This window comes from Lathyrus oleraceus, chromosome 5, assembly GCF_024323335.1.
Source record: "Lathyrus oleraceus cultivar Zhongwan6 chromosome 5, CAAS_Psat_ZW6_1.0, whole genome shotgun sequence".
NCBI classification, from domain to species: domain Eukaryota; kingdom Viridiplantae; phylum Streptophyta; class Magnoliopsida; order Fabales; family Fabaceae; genus Lathyrus; species Lathyrus oleraceus.
In genome coordinates, this window is record NC_066583.1 from 152,184,845 (window position 1) to 152,202,311 (window position 17,467).

Consider the following 17,467-nt stretch of genomic DNA (forward strand, 5'->3'; position numbering starts at 1 on the left):
GAAGGGGTTTATTGACCAGTATGGAGATATTCTGACACTGTTGAAGATGGTAGTCGATCCGGTGCCGTTGCAGACTCTTCTACAGTTCTACGACCCAGAGCTTCATTGTTTCACCTTTCAAGATTATCAGTTGGCGCCTACTCTTGAGGAGTACTCCATTCTGCTGAGTGTCCCGGTCCGGTATCAGGTTCCTTTCTTGGATGTGCCCAAGGAAGTTGATTTCAGAGTTGTTGCCAGAGCTCTCCATTTGGATATCAAGGAAGTCAGTGATAGTTGGAAGTCCAGTGGGGATGTTGTAGGATTGCCTTTGAAGTTTCTGTTGAGGGTAGCTAGAGAAGAAGCAGAGAAGGGAAGTTGGGAAGCCTTTCATGCTCAGTTGGCCGTCATGATCTATGGGATCGTCTTGTTTCCGAGTATGCCCAATTTTGTTGACTATGCTGCAGTCAGTATTTTCATTGGAGGAAATCCAGTTCCTACTCTGTTGGCTGACACTTACTATGCTATTCACAGTAGGCATGGTAAGGGTGGGGCTATCAGGTGTTGTCTCCCGCTTTTGCTCAGATGGTTCTTGTCTCTCCTGCCAGTCAGTGGACCTTTTGTGGATGCTCAGAGCACGCATAAGTGGACTCAGAGGGTTATGTCTCTTACTTCCTATGATATCAGATGGCAATCTTACCGGATGGATGTGCGTAACGTCATTATGAGTTGTGGAGGATTCCGTAATGTGCCACTCATAGGGACTAGGAATCTCTTCAACATCATCTTCCTCTGCCTCAAATACAGGGAATTCAAAATTGGGAGATGGCGTTGGATCATTATGTTCAATGGGTCTAGAAATCAACCTGCATAATGATTTTGGATATGAAAAGCTTTAGAATTCAAACAAGGCAAATCATTATGCAGATGAAAAGATTGATTTTATTTTATTTTTAGGGTTTTATGTGATCACCAATTTCATGCAAAAAGCAAAAAGAGAAAATAATTTGGAAAAACAAACATTTAACATGAATTTATTGAATGAAAATATCATTGTATTTATGTTGCCAACAATGTCATCACTCCTCCTTTTGGCATGGGAAAAGAGTTCTTAAACAAAGTGATCATTACGTTGACTTGTGGATAACTGTAGGAACATCCACAGCGACCCAATTGTTACAGGTCCCTCCAGGGATAATGAAATTGTCAGAATCCTCTACATCCTCTTCCAAGACAGCAGCAACTTCCTCATCCTGACTAGTGTGGATAAAACCTCCACTCTTGAATAGCCCTTGCGCGTTGAAAACCCCAGAAGAAAAGCCAATGCCAGACCGGGACTTGTTGTCTTCGAACTCAATCATTTTCCCTAATCCAGCAGTTGCACCACACTCGATGGCCAACTTCGCATCTCTATAGGAAGTAAATGAAAGAGTTCTCTTCGTAACAGGTTCAGCTATAGATAAAGCTTGGAAAGGAGTTACAACTTCATCCTCAGCATCTATGTATGAGAAGGAAAACAAGTGGCTAACCAGGAGAGCTTTTTCTCCCCCTACCACTACCAGTTTCTTATTCTTCACAAATTTCAGCTTCTGGTGTAGGGTGGATGTCACGGCGCCCGCCTCGTGAATCCATGGTCTGCCCAAGAGACAGTTGTACGATGGGTGAATGTCCATAACCTGGAAGGTAATCTGGAAATCACTTGGTCCAATTTTGATTGGGAGATCAACTTCCCCAATCACAGTTTTACGTGACCCATCGAAAGCTTTCACAACAACTCCACTCTGCCTCATGGGAGGCCCTTGATATGCTAGTTTCGAGAGAGTGGACTTTGGAAATACGTTCAGGGATGACCCAGTGTCCACCAGCACATTGGACATGGCGTCGTCTTTGCAATTCATGGAGATGTGTAATGCCAAGTTGTGGTCTCTTCCCTCCTCAGGGAGATCAGAGTCACAAAAGCTCAAATTGTTCCAAGCGGTAATGTTTGCAACAATGATATCGAATTGCTCTATTGTGACATCATGATCTACATATGCCACATCCAAAACTTTCTGCAGAGCCTCTCTATGTGGTTCTGAATTCAGAAGTAATGATAACACGAATATCTTGGATGGTGTTTGTAGAAGCTGGTCTACAACGTTGTACTCGCTCCTTTTGATGAGCCTCAGCATCTCATCACAGTCTTCTTTCTCATTGCCACTAGGGCCAACAGAAGTAGGAGTTTTCGGTACAGAGGAAGGTTTAACAACAAGTGCCGGATTCGGAGGATTCACCGCTTTCCCAATCGGGCGTTCAACAAAATCAGCATTAGCTTAAGGCTTCGGTACTGCTGAAAACACACGACCGCTACGGGTCAAACCACTTACATCAGTGATGTTCACTACAGATGAGGACGACAAAGGCACTTCTTTCCCATCTTCTACAGCAACAGGATTGTAACGAAAGGGAATTGCCTTTTCAGATGAGTACGGTACTGGACCAGCAGGTTTAATGATCAGAGAAGGAGAAGCCTTCTGCTTGTTACCATCATACTTGATGATAACAGGTTCGGGCATCCGGAATACTGGGGAGATTACGTTGACCTCAGGCTCGTCTTCGTCAACATTCCTATTCTGAAGAATCTCAATGACTCCTTCATCCAGCATTTCCTGAAGATCTTTACGCACCTGGCGACAACCCAATCGGTTAACAGGGCATATTCGACATCTATCATGATCGTGCTCATAGTGACTGTAATCACACAGCAAACGGTGCAACTCGACCAGGGACTGTCGAATATGACTAACATATTTGACCTTGTATTTGCCAGGGCAGCCCTGGACCATGTTAACAGATTTCCCATGCTCGGGCAATGGGTTCTTCTTCACATTAGGACCTACATCCTCAAAGCACAAAATGCCACACCTCACAAGGTCTTGAACCTTGGTCTTCAAAGGGTAACAATTCTCCACATCGTGGCCGGGAGCACCATAATGGTAGACACAATGCAATTCGGGCTTATACCACCATTGAGGGTTAGCAGGTATAGCCGGTGGGTCTCTCGGAGTAATCAGCTTCCTCTCTATCAAAGAGGGATATAGTTCTGCGTACGTCATTGGAATAGGATCAAAGGTGACCCTTTTCCTCTCGTAACTCGTGCTGGTTTGATTACTGTTTCGAGGCTGGTAGGCCTGCTATTGCGGTCAGTGCTGTTGTTGCTGATATTGCTGTGGTGGTTGCTGATTGTTGCTATGTTGCTGGTACTGCTGATTGTCTCTGAACACAGGTGCTAAATGAGCCACCTGGTGCTGGTTACTGACGGGACGCACAGTCTTTCTCCTCACAGAGGGTCTTCTTGGTTTCACATGGGAGGTCATAGCATGTGCCTCTCCATCTTTCTTCTTTGTAAACGCCCCATAGCGCTTGGCAGAAGAACCTTCCTCTCTGGTCAGACGTCCTTCTCTAACCCCTTCATCTAAACGCATCCCCATATTCACCACCTCGGTAAAATCAGAAGGAGCACTAGCAATCATCCGCTCATAATAGAATGAACTCAAGGTCTTCAGAAAGATCTTGGTCATTTCCTTCTCTTCTAGTGGAGGTAGGATCTGTGATACCACCTCTCGCCACCTCTGGGCATACTCTTTGAATGTTTCCTTGTCCTTCTGGGACCTGGCCCTCAACTGATCCCTATCGGGAGCCATATCCACGTTATATTTGTATTGCTTGATGAAGGCCTCGCCAAGGTCGTTGAAGGATCGGATGGTCGCACTATCTAACCCCATGTACCATCTCAAGGCAGCACCGGACAGACTGTCCTGAAAGTAGTGGATGAGCAATTGGTCGTTATCAGTCTGAGTAGACATCTTCCTGGCATACATGACCAGGTGGCTGAGAGGACAAGTATTTCCTCTGTATTTTTCAAAGTCAGGGACCTTGAATTTCACAGGAATCTTCACGTTGGGAACTAAACAGAGATCGGCAGCAGACTTGCCAAAAAGATCCTTTCCTCTAAGAGTCTTCAATTCCTTGCGAAGCTCAAGAAATTGATCATTCCTAGCGTCCATCTTCTCATAAACATCTGGGCCCTCAGACGGATCAGAATGATAGATGGTGTCGTCTACCCTAGGCATGGTATGCACGACAGGAGGAGGAATGGCAAGGACCGGGCTAGATGCCGGCATAGAAGCAAAAGTTGGAGCAGGACCCTCAGGCATGAAATTAGGAGGCATCCCCCACGGGAATCCGGCTAGCATGGTTGTCGGAACAAAGTGTGCACTGTCTGCAGGCATAGTTGAGGAGACAATCTCTGAGATAACTGTCCTCTGGGGAGGAGTTGAAGGCGTCGGACAAGACTGGCTCTGGGCAGCCAGGAACGATTCCATCAAAGCACTCAGTCTGGCCACTTCCTCTTTGAGTTCACGGTTCTCTTGCTCTAGATGATCCACCAGTCTTGCAGTGTTGGCTCTAGTGTAGTACCGGTGAGTCAGCTTGTCTTCAAAATAAATGAAGAGTACAGAGTTAGACCGCAAGACAAGAGGCCGGAAACAAAACCTGCTTATGCACATGATGCATGCAATGCTTGTGCACATGATTTGTTTTTATATTTCAAAGGAGCTCTAGGGTTTTACTTGCAAATTTTTGGAATCATTAAACATTTATCACATATGGAAATATCTCATCAAATAGTATCAGGGAAAAGAAGTACAACATTGTCAATCATGTACAAGAGGAAAGGACTAGAAACAATCATCTAATGCTCGGGACACAGGAAGATAGGATGCGCGAAGCCTCTTCACTTCCCTCTCATAGGTTGCCTCCATATCCGCCTTCTCTTTGGCGAGTCAATCGTACTTCCTCTTCCAAAACCGGGAAGACTGAGGAAGTAGAGAAGTCCATGCATCATTAGGATCATCAATAACCTGATGCTCGAGGAACTCAATCAAAGCATCCTTCTCCTTAATCTGCTGAAGCAACTCTTCTCTTTCACGGATCCAGAAACGTGAACGGTCTTCGTCTCTCAACTCCTCTACTCCTGGATTAGGGAGGGTTGAAGGCCCAACCATAATCATAGGTGTAGGTCTCGGATACTCGTAAGGCATGAGATACTCAGAAGCTCTCCTCCTTACCCAAGCAGTGTAAGGCTCCAAAGCGATGCAATTCTTAGGACCCAACTCCTTCCTTCCTTTCGTATGAATCTTGCGCCAAGCGCGGACCATCCTAGCTTTCAAGCCTTGGGGATCTTTACCCTCCTGAAAGAACACACCCTCTAACAAAATGTTATTAGGTTTATCCTTTAGGGGGAACCCAAGCTGACGACGTGCCAAAACGGGGTTGTAGTTAATCCCACCACATGTACCAAGAAGAGGTACATTGGAGAATTCACCACAAGAGTCGATAATCTGCACACCATCATACACACGGTTATACCAAGAGATATCATCATTAGTGAGAGACATAAGTCTTGTGGACCACCGTAGACATCCCTTGTTCTCCTTGAAAGTGACCGTCTGAGGTAAGTGAGAAATAAACCACCTATACAACAGAGGCAAACAACACACAATGGCGCCACCACCCTTTGCATTCCTCATATGCAAAGAGAAATAAGTATCACCCAACAGAGTCGGAATGGGATTAAGGGTAGAAAAGATCCTAATAGCGTTCACGTCCACAAACTTGTCGATGTTGGGGAACAATACCAATCCCTAGATGAGAAGCACAAATATGGCTTCAAAGGCATCCTCACTCATGGCCTTCTCATAAACAATAGCTTGAGCAATGAGGAACTCAGAAGGGAGACCTTGAATTCCACCTTTGGTAGTCATATGAGCACTAACCAGGGATTCATCTATGTGAAACATGTCTGCTTTCTCTTGAGAAGTAGGAACACTCTCCAAGCCACTGAACGGCAACTGATCCAGGATAGGTATACCCACAAGGTAAGCATACTCCTCAAGGGTAGGCAAAAGCTGAAAGTCCGGAAACGTGAAACAACGGTACAAAGGATCATAAAACTTTACCAATACACTCATCAATCCCTCATCCACCTGAGTAGTCAGAAGAGGAAGAAGCTTCCCAAAACGAGCTTTGAAACCCAAGGGATCTAGTACGTAGGATGTCAGATTCCTTAACTCTTTCAAATCTGGTTGTCTGAAGCTGTACTTCTTTGTATTCCTTCTTTGTCTTTCCATGTATGAAAATTTTGCAAACAAACCCCTTAAGTTCCTTGAAATTTTTCTTCATTATTGATGATATGGATGCAAATGAGTGCATGAATGCAACAAACACACTCAAGGATCAAGCAAAGCACACCAAACAAAGGTCATGGGATGGATCATATTATCCTTAATATCAATCATCCATTTTGGTGGATTATGGTTTACACCTTATCAACATCCAAGTTCCATTGATATTAAGGATACATGAATGGATCAACCATGAATCAAGGGTTTGTTGCAAGTCACGAGCATGGGGTTTAGGTTAAGAACCACCCAAAGGGAATGTACTAGGGTTTAAACCTGCCAAACATGTTCTACAAGAGGTTCCCATAGTCATCATCCCATCTTTCGGATATTATCGGAGAAACGACTACTCGTTTTCCAAAAATATTCTCAAGAGAGATTCTTATGAGTGCAGTGTCGCGTAACAATCGTATCAAATCTTACACTTGAACGACTTTCGCACTACATCCTAGGAATAGGCCAAGATGGGCTTGGTAGACTAAGGTCCTTGGCTTCTAAGGTCTATATTGGAAAGAGTAATGTCCAACCACAACTTACTTGTGTGACATTATTGATCCCAACATGACCTCCACCAAGTGAATGGACTTGCAAGTCAACTTGCTAAGGAATAACTCCACACAAGTCAACAAGACTACGCCATTCTCCTATCCTAAGTGCACTCGAGTCCGGGTATAGAACTCATCTCACAAAGATCACCAAGCATACAAGGAATTAATATCAAGCAAATCAATCATTACATACAATACAGTAATCCCAAATTGCACAAAAATATGTCACAAGACAATACAATACAACAAGCATGAAAAGTTGGCAAAACCCACTAGGCAAATGTCCCCAGCAGAGTCGCCACTTTTCTGTAGTGGGGTATTCGTTACCATTAGAGATATTGACTAAATCCAAGGTAAATCATACAAGTCGAGTCGCCACCACACTTCTATTTATCCAAAGGAATGGTTAGAAAGCGAACAAAAACCTAATAGTTTTAACAAAAACTAGTAAAAGAAATAGAGATCTGTGTAAGGGGGTTGGTTATGCAATGGGAAGGTGTTAGGCACCCAAAACATCCTAGGTACTCCTAGGGAGCCCTTTTCATACTTGTGAAGGTTGTTGTCTTGTGAAAAAATTTGTTTGTGCAAACATGATTGAAGAGATGAGAAGAGAATGTACAAGTTATTTACATTTTGTGTTTGGATGGATAAACCCATTGCCTACGTACCATCTTAAAAAAGATTAGGATCAAAACCTCGTAGTTCGGGGTAAAAATCTCAAAATGAGTTGGTGAATTGATTGGTCCAAAATCCTTAAGGTCTTTTGTTATCAAAGGGAGAAAACTCAACCAAACCACAAATCCACCATGTGAGGATAGTTTCAACATGCTAATGAGGGGTTAACCCTATAATAAGCATGGAAGACTTATTGTCCATCACTAAGGATATATGTGAGTATTACATCTACCACAAGGATAACTCAAACCTAATAGCTAAAGGTTATAAAAGATTTTGATTAAGAAAGTGGCCATTGGAACCACAAAAGACATTTCAATGGGTTATATTTACCAATTAGAAGTATATACAAAAGTGGTCAAAGTTGACTTAAGAATTCAATTCAAAGTAAGTGTTGTAAAAAAAGAAATTTGAAAATCAAAAGCATAAGGCTTAGGTTTCTAATGTTGAAAAACAATGGTTAAATGTTTGCACAAAGAGTTTTGGCTTGGGTTAGAGTGGAGAGAAGAAGAAGAAGGGCTAAGTTCTAAGTAAAACAAAAAGATGAGGGAAAAAGAATCAAAACCACAATGGAGTCCTTCTCTTGAGATCATATGGATGATCCAAGTAGCTCCCATCCTTTGGAATGAACAAACACAAGAAAAACTCAAGCAATCAACAATAAATCAAATCTTGGATAAGGCTCCTCAAGGGTCTCTTGGATCTTTCTCTCTTAGGAGCTCATGGTAATGGTTCCTTCAATTAAGCTCATAGTATCCCCTAGCACAAAACCACACACATCAAAAGTTTCATGAAGTAAACCAAGAATGGACAAGAGTGAGTTTAGAGTTTTGGTCCTTCTAATCCATCTTCTTCATTAAGGTCCACTTACTCCAATTTTGCATAAGTAAAGTCCTAGAATCTAAGTCCAATTCTCCATTCTTTGCATAGGGAAAGTCCTAGAAACTAAGTCCATTTCTTTGCATTTGGTTCACAACAAACAAAACAAAACACAAGCACAATAATATATACACAATTATGTGCTCAAGTGAACAAAAGGCAAATGGCATTAACATAAACATGTGCTCAAGTGAGCAAAAAGAAAAGCAAATGGATAAAATGTGCAAGAATAGTAAATTGCATAAAGTAAATGTTAATTGTCAATAGTTAGTGTTACTAGTTAGTGTGCCATAAGGCAAGTTTAGCGCTATGTTAAGCAATCGTAATTGGACTTATGTAGAAGTCACAACTATCTGAGGCCGGTCAATAATAATGTAGGCAACAAACACAAGTTAGGAGTCTTGATTAGTGAACCAAGTCCCAACAACTTGCCATGCCAAAAAGAAAAATGAGAAATGATCTTGTATTGGTTTAAGCCTTTTGCATGATTTAAAAGACAACCTATCCTTAATGCAAAGCCATTCACTTGATCAATTGATCAAGATGAATTAGATTTGAATCAAGGAAGGTTAAATCTCCCTAATCAATACTAACTTATCAACCTTCAACTCATTGATCAAAAAAGAAGAAAAGAAGTAGAAGAAGAAGGAGAAGAATAATAGAAATGGAAATGACAAAGTGGTAAAAGAAATATAAATGCATTAAATGGAACAATCATGTACCAATCCTCATATGTTGACCAATAACATTGAAAGTCAAGGTCAAACAATCAAAAACAGAAGTGAGATGAAGATTGGAAGTCAAGAAATGAATAAACTATTTTTGGCATTTTTTAATATAAGAAATAAACTTGAATTAAAATAAATGGAAAGGTCAAACTTCAAAATCACTTCAAATCAACCTTGAAAAGTCCAAGTGATTTATCCTAAGTTCAACAAGGTCAAACAAAGTTTGACAAAAAATTTCAGCATTTTTAAAAGTCAGAAACTATTTTTAATCAATTAAAAATGGATAAAAATAACCTAATTGAACTAAAATCTCAAATAAATCTCAAATCAATTCAAAAATTGATGAGAATATTTTTCATAGATCCATCATCATTCAAATAGGTTAGGAAAATATTTTTGCATTTTTTGAATATCAAAAACTATTTAAAATGAATTAATGATAACCAGAAAAGAGAAAATTCACAAAAAATATCAAATGATGAAATAAAAAATATTAAAAATCAGAATTAGAAACTAGAAATTATTTGGGAACTAATGCAATTGGTCCCATAATTTTTGGATAAAAAATGAAAGAGATATTAATTTTTGAAAATAATTGGAATTAAAGAAAATAAAAGGAAAATAAAACAGAAAAAAGAAATTGTAAAAAGCGTGGACCGTCTGATCTAAGCTCATTAATTGAGCTGGCAAATCAAGAGGCCACGAAGAGCGCGCCTACCATGGATCCAAGTCAATGCGTGCACATGAGAAAGAATTAAAAGTCATAACAATGGACGTCTGGGATTGAATCTGGAAACATCATCACACGGTCCAGATTTAAACTGGAGATGATGAAGCCACCGGAGCCACCGTCTTCTCCGGTGAGCTTCCAGATTCCGGCCAAAATGCAGAAACTCAAAATGCAACCAAAACGTGTGATCTATATATCAATAGAAAGTTGGGATGATATACATCATCCCTATACCATCCATTTTCATTTTAGATCTCTATGATTTGAGAAATCAGAAGTTGAAAAATCTGGTGTCCATCATGAACTCAATGAATTGCAAAAATTAAAAGCATAAACATGATGCCTCCATTGAGAGGACTTCAGCCAACACAAAATCATAGCCAATAGGTCAAAGGATTAAGAGAATCGAAGAAAATACCAGTTGGAAGGTAAGCTTGAGTTCTGGTGATTTGAGCTTGAAACCTTGCTTGCTTTATCAAAACAGAAGTTCAATGAAGTGTATGGTGAAGGTCTAGAAGCACTAGATCTAAGAATACAACCAGATGAAGCTGAATTCAAGATCTGAAAATTTTAAGAGAAATAAAACTTGCTTCTTTAGTGATGGTTAGGGAATGAATTCTGTAGCATTTCAGGTGGAAATTAGGCGTGTAATGGAAGCTCTCATGCCATGTATTTATAGCCAATGCCATGCTGAAAGTGTGATTTCAAACTTGCATGAATGAAGGGGCCCTCAATGCATGGGCCTGTACAGGCGCATGGAGGGCCCAATTCCACATGGATTGGCAAGCTGAGATCAAGAATGAATGAAATGGACGTGCAATTTTGATGTAATCAGCTCATGCATGGTAGTTGAATCAAGTTTCCCAAAAATGCACTTAAGGTTCTCCTCTTCGAAAATGATATTTGCCAAATCCAAATGTAGCCATGTGAGTAATGGTTGGAAAGGTCTTTATGTAAGGAACAATTGTTATGTTTGTCAAAAATCCATTTGGAATGTGGAAATTTAGGAAATTTGAGTTTAAAGTGTGATGTGCAAAATATGTCAAGGCAAGGTTTTTAAAATTGGCCAACTTTCAAGCCCCTCTGTTGGGATGATGCAAGCTTCAAATGGAAACACCTCAAACATAAAAATTGTAGATCTTCTTAAGACAATCAAGATGGACTTAAATTTTTCATCATTTGGATTTTTTATGAAAGCGTTATGGGCACTTGAAGTTGGACTTTTTTGACTTTTAATGCCTTTGACCCAAAATGACCTATAATGTCTTGCATTATCACATGTAATTCCTTTGAGATTTTGAAATTTTTTTCAACATAACATTTGAAATAGACATCTTAAGATTTCCAATTCATTTGATCCCACCTCAAAATCATAAACAATGAATGAGTTATGTCCTTGGGAAGTTGACCCAAAATTAGGGTTTCAGTCAAAATGACCTATAGTGTTTTGGAATGACAGATGGTCTTCCAAGCTTCAAATCAAATTTTAATGAACATGAAAGTTGTTCATATTGTCCTTAAAAACATTTTTTCTTTTCGAATCATCTCCATTTGACCAACACATCAAAAGTTAGGTCTCAGTGCATTTCAAAATAGTCAAATGAATTGACTGATCAACTTCTCAGGTCCATCACTCATACCTTGATGAATTGATGATTGAGGATACTCAAATAAGTTCAAATATGCATGAAATGAAGAGTTAAAGAACTTCCCTTGATTGTATTTGACCATGGGCTGAGGTTGCTTCTTGAGCAAGACATTGTGGTGCACAGATGGATTAGGGTTTCCTTGAAGAACAAGACCTCAAACCCTTTGACTTGCTTTGATCAAAATGATGAATTGGGATGCTAGGGAGGCATATTTGATGGATGAGAGCTTTGGGAACCATTACCATGCTTGCTTTCATCTCTTCTTGACCATGTCTTTGTACCAAGGATCTCCTAGAGGCTTTTGACCTTGTGATAGCTCAAGCTATAAAACAAAAGATGTTAGTGACATATTTTTGTGCTTTTGGTTAGTAAACAAAAAATGAGAAAAGCAATGATATACAAATCAAGCATGTTTGGTGATCTCAAACCACTCACAAGGAGTCCCACCCAAAGGTAAAGGGAACCAAGATGCTTATGATCCTTGAGGCAATACAAATGCAATGTTATGATGCCATGAGGGATCTTAGGGACAAAATTGGGGTCTTACACATTCCTGAAAAATATTCTGATAAAGAGGACATGCACTTTACTGATCGCACCATAAGAAACCTAGTTACTAGGATAATGAATGAAGAACATGGAATCAAGGATATGTTTACCCCTCTGTCCAGAAGGGATCCCTCTCCTGAGGTGGAAACCCAAGCTAAGAAAGATGATGACTCATCTAAGACTGAAAAGGAAGTAGCTGCTGAGGGACTATGTTCTCTTGGAAAAAACTTACCTAGCAGGTCTCCTGGTACTGCTCAGGATATTGAGGAAGAAAGGTATGAGGAAGAAGATGACACCTTGGTCAATCTTGTGAAAACAAGTGTAGCTAATAAACTGAGAAAAAGGAAGAGTATGGCTGAGATAAGAACAGCTAGGAAAGATAAAAAGGTTGCTGGTATAGGTCCCTCCAAGTCTTGGAGTAAAGTAGAGATCAGGAAGAGGAAAGAAAGTGAAAGCTCTGAATCTGATGAGGATGTCGAAGACGATGTCTCAGACATCTCCCCTGTTAAAAGGAAGGTTGTAAAGAAGTCTCCAAACAAAGTGGTTGTTGTTCCTCTAGACAATATCTCTTTTCACGTAGAAGATGGTGCTGCCAAATGGAAGTTTGTGACTCAAAGAAGGGTAGCAGTTGAAAGAGAATTGGGAAAAGAGGCAGTGGAAGTAAAGGAAGTAATGGAGTTAATTAAGGCAGTTGGTCTTATGAAAACTGTGACTGCTCTGCCTCAGTGCAATGAGGGGTTAGTAAAAGAATTCATTATGAACATCCCTGAGGAGATTTGTGAAAGGAGCAGCAGAGAGGTCTGCAAAGTTTTTGTGAGAGGTAAGTGTGTGAAACTTTCACCAACCATCATCAACAAGTTCCTAGGGAGAGGAACTGATGAAGGAGTAGATCTAGAGACCACAGACAATAAGGTCTGTAGGATTATTACAGCTGGCCAAGTTAAGGAATGGCCTAGTAGGAAACATCTGTCAGCTAGTAAACTAACTGTCAAATATGCCATCCTGCACAAGATTGGTTCAGCAAATTGGGTACCTACTAATCATGTCTCTACCATCTCCATTGTTCTTGGAAGGATTATTCATGCAATTTGAACCAAGATAAACTATGATTTTGGAAAGTTTTTGTTTGACCAAACCATCAGACATGCCTCCACAAATGCTGTGAAGTTACCCATTGCCTTCCCATTCATTATTTGTGGTATTATCTTAAGTCAACAACCAGGCATACTCAATACAAATGACATGCCAAGCAGAAGAAAAACTCCTCTATCCATTCATTATAAGCTGTTTGAAGGAAGTCATGTAAATGATGTTGTCATGACATCTGCTAGAAGAGAGTCTGCATCTCAATGAAGCTTAATTGATCAATTGAAAGAGACCTGCAAGGAACTGGAAAATGGAATAAGAGAAGCCAAGGCAAGAAAAGAAGCTTTGGAAGTTCTTATCTGCAGCATGGAAAAGGAAGAAATGGAGAAGGCTGCTAGAAATTCAGTTGCAAAAGCCCAATCCAGTGACAAATCTAAAAGTTCTGAAGGCTCTAAAGGTGAAAGTGAAGGTGAAGGTGATAATTCTTCTTCTGATTAATGGTTCCTGAATGTGTTGAAGACTGGTAAGGTGAAGTCTGTGAGGAGTGCTGGAAAGAGTGATGGAAGCTGGTCTGCTGTTTGGAAGGCTGATGTTTTTACTGTGTTTTTGAAAAATGTAATGTGTGGCAGTCCTCATTGATGCCTGTTTTGTAATATTTAGGGCTCTTAAAGAGTTCCATGGATTTGTTCATTATCTCAGCTATCACAGCTGTGTATAATGATGGTTTGTACTTCCTGAATATTATATTTTATAACATCTGATCTAACCCTATCTGCTAGGCTAATAGACATTTATTTTGTCTGATTGGTCACCTTTGGTCAATTTTGACTAAAAAGGGGGAGAAGTGGATATATGGAAGTTGTGATATGTGTGTGGCTGATCTGGAGGACAACTATTATTGAAGGAAGTGCACAGGTGTTAAAACAGAATGTTATTCTGTTTACAGATGTCAAAGGGGATGTCTGATATGGTGTACAGGTGCTGATGTTGTAGCAGATGTCAGGATGACATTCTGGCTGGTACAGGTGCTGGAGTTACAGTAGTTGTTATTTGATGAATGCATAGATTTAGGGGGAGAAGGAGTACCGTTGTGCATTGTGCATTTGTGTGTCTTACTAGTTGCATCCATAACTAGTAATTCTGTTGTTGTTGCACAGATTTAGGGGGAGGAGAAGTACCCTTGTGCATGTGTGTATTACTAGTAGCTATATCTAGTAATTGTATTTGCTTCTGCTACTGTTTAAACTACTATTATGTTGTTTAACTGCTGATAGTTTACCTTGTGAACAAAAAGGACAGATATATGTTTTAGCCAAAATTTCCCAAAGAGGGAGTTTGTTGATTCTAAGTGTTGGCAGCAATTTTGGTAAAACAAGGAGTGTTCACAAGATGTCATATGTGATGTCTTAACATAAGATATCCTATGTACCTGCTGGAGTTCAAGGACATGTGCAAGCAAGATTGTTTCAGAATGCCACATACAATGCCATGGCTTCTGATATTGGATGTACCTGCTGGAGCTTAAATGGAAGACATGTTCATGCAGGATTGTTTCAGATGACATACACAAGGTCATGACATCTGATATGGTTGTACCTGCTGGAAGTTATAAAAGGAATTATTGGATTATGCAGGATTTTTCCAGGATATCAGACCCGATGTCATGACATCCTGTACACAGAACATTCAGTATGAATGTCTGGTGTTTTATCATTGCACAATTAATGGCAATCTTTGAATGATTGAAGATCTGATTAGCTGGCGCATTCAATCATGGATTACAACCAGATTTACTTATTTTCCAAGGAGATCTAACCAGCTGTTATAAAAAGATTTGATTGGAAAATAGATTTAGGTTTTTCAAGATGTCCAAGCCCAGCAGAATGCTTCTATAAAAAGGGACTTAGAAAACCTGTTTGAACACACAACCAAGACTGAGCGAAATACATAGAGAGAGCTAGGGTTTGTGTATGTTTAGTCGTAAGACTTGTAGGTCATTCAAGTCATCCATTGATGATTGAATTGGATTGATTTGTGGTTGTAATTTGTCACTCTAAAGCTGTTAAGCAAGAGTGTGTGTCTTCTTGATCAAAGCTGTGAAGCAAGATCAAGAGTGTGTCTTCTTGATTGAAACTGTGAAATAAAATCAAGAGTGTGTAATTGAAAAGTATTTTCTTTTCTCAAGGGATTGTTGTTTAAAATCACTGGTGTGTGATTGTAAGGGAAGTGAGTGGGTTCTCATATCTAAGAGTGCTTAGGTAGAAATTTCATGGGTAGAGATTAGGTGAGAAAGACTGTAACTTGTTGAAGTGTACGGAGAGTCTTTGAACTAATTCTATTTCAGTGAATTTCCTTCCTGGCTTGGTAGTCCCCAGACGTAGGTGAGTTGCACCGAACTGGGTTAACAATTGCTTGTGTTATTTGCTTTACCATTCTGTTTTTTTATCCATTGTGTGTTAACAGATATTAGTATCGTGACATTACCTTCGACATCTTATATCTGATACCAGAATTTCAAGAATACATCATTTCGTGGGCCTAATGCACGCCCATGAATCCATGCAAGGGAGAATTTTAAAATTTTCCAAACTTGGAAGTGTGCAAATATCATTCACATTAGCTATAAATAGAACCCTTGGTGATCAGAAATGGAATCCCTCTTGCCCAAGCTTCGAGCCTCTCCACCACAAACCCCATTGAAAGGATAATCTTGAAGGTTTCTTGAGAAACCGAGTTTCAATTCTCCTTCTGTTTTAGGATTGAAACTCCAAGATTCCAAGCCTTTTAACCATTCATATCATCTTCTGCAAGCTTCTAGAGTTTAAGCCAAGCCAAATTGGAAGCCAAATCAAGCAATTCTGAAGCTCCTCGAAGGTGAGATTTCAGCAACTTCTTCTCTTCGATTCTCTCTCAATTCTCCACTATTCTTGTTTCTTTTTGGTTTGCTGAAGTCCTACCAATATAGGAAACGAGATTGAGTTGCTTTGAGGTCAAATCGAAGCAACTCAGTTCATGATCCTCAAAATTCAACTCCCTGTATCTTTTCATATACTTGGAATTGGACAAAATTAAGGCCATATTCGAGCTCCTGGGCATTTTTTCTTTAAATCCATGTCTTACTTTTTCATTTTGGTGATGGTTGATGGTGGACCAGTCCGGTGAGGTCCACCGGAGAAGAAGACCGGAGCTCTGGCTCGGTGATGAGGTTTCTTGCTTCCCAGCCACGTGATCCTTTCAATTTGTTTTAACCTCGTGTATTAGTTCTGATTACCACGCGTGCATCTCAGTTGACCAAGGCATATATGGAATGCACGTTGATCACCATCTGATCTGCCACCTCAATTAATGAGGGAGATCAAATGGTCCACGTTTTTTTGAATTTTTGAATTTTCCTTTTAATTGCTTATTTTTAATCAATTCATATTAATTTCATAATTGATCCAAAAAATATGGGACTTTCACACAAAAAAAATCAAATATTTTTCTCTTTCATTTTCTGAATTAAAATTATTTTTTGGATCAATATTCATATTTTTCATGATTTAATTATTTTTGTGCATATTTTAAATTGTTTAAAAATACTTCTGACTTTTCAAAAATAATGAATTTTTTTCTCCAAGGTCCTTTGACCTTGTTTGACCCATGATAAATCTCTTGGCTATTTATTTGATGTTTTGAAAAGGTTTTAGGTTTTTGATAAAACATAATTTAATTTAATGCATTTTAATTTGATTTTTAATTGTTTAATTGTGTAAAAAATTATGTTGAGCCATTTTTATTGACTTGTGAAGTTTGACTTTGTGTTTGGGCCTTGGTCAAGGTTGATTTGGCTTTTGTTGGATTAAAATCATTGGATTTAGGGGATTGATGAAATGTACATTTCATCTCCCAAAATGAATGAATGATATTAATTTGATAAAACCCCTCCCATGACCAATTTGTGTTTGTCTCATTCCCCCTCCCTCTTCATCTTCAATCCCATTCTATCCCATCCCTCTCATTGACCAACGGCATATCAATGTCCTAAGACTAATTGGTTCATCAATAACTTTGTGTTTGATGAACCAATACAAGTATGAATGAGATTAGGTCCATCCTTTGATCATTTTCTTTTTTGTGTGTGGTATGTTTTAGGAGTATGGTTCATTATACCATATCTCTAACATGCATTAACACCATAATTTCTATTTCCCGACCTCAGATAGTTTTGACTTCTACATAAGTCCAATTACGATTGCTTAACATAGCGCTAAATTTTGACCCAAAGGTATAACATTATAGTAAGTGAGATTGTAAGTCTCCCCCCTTTCATGGTATTGTGTGGAAACTTGGCCTTTTTTCTTTCCTTCGGAAGATCTCTTGATTCAAGTATCCATGCTTGTGAATTGAGGGTTGAGTGTTCTCCAAAGAATGACTTAAACAATTG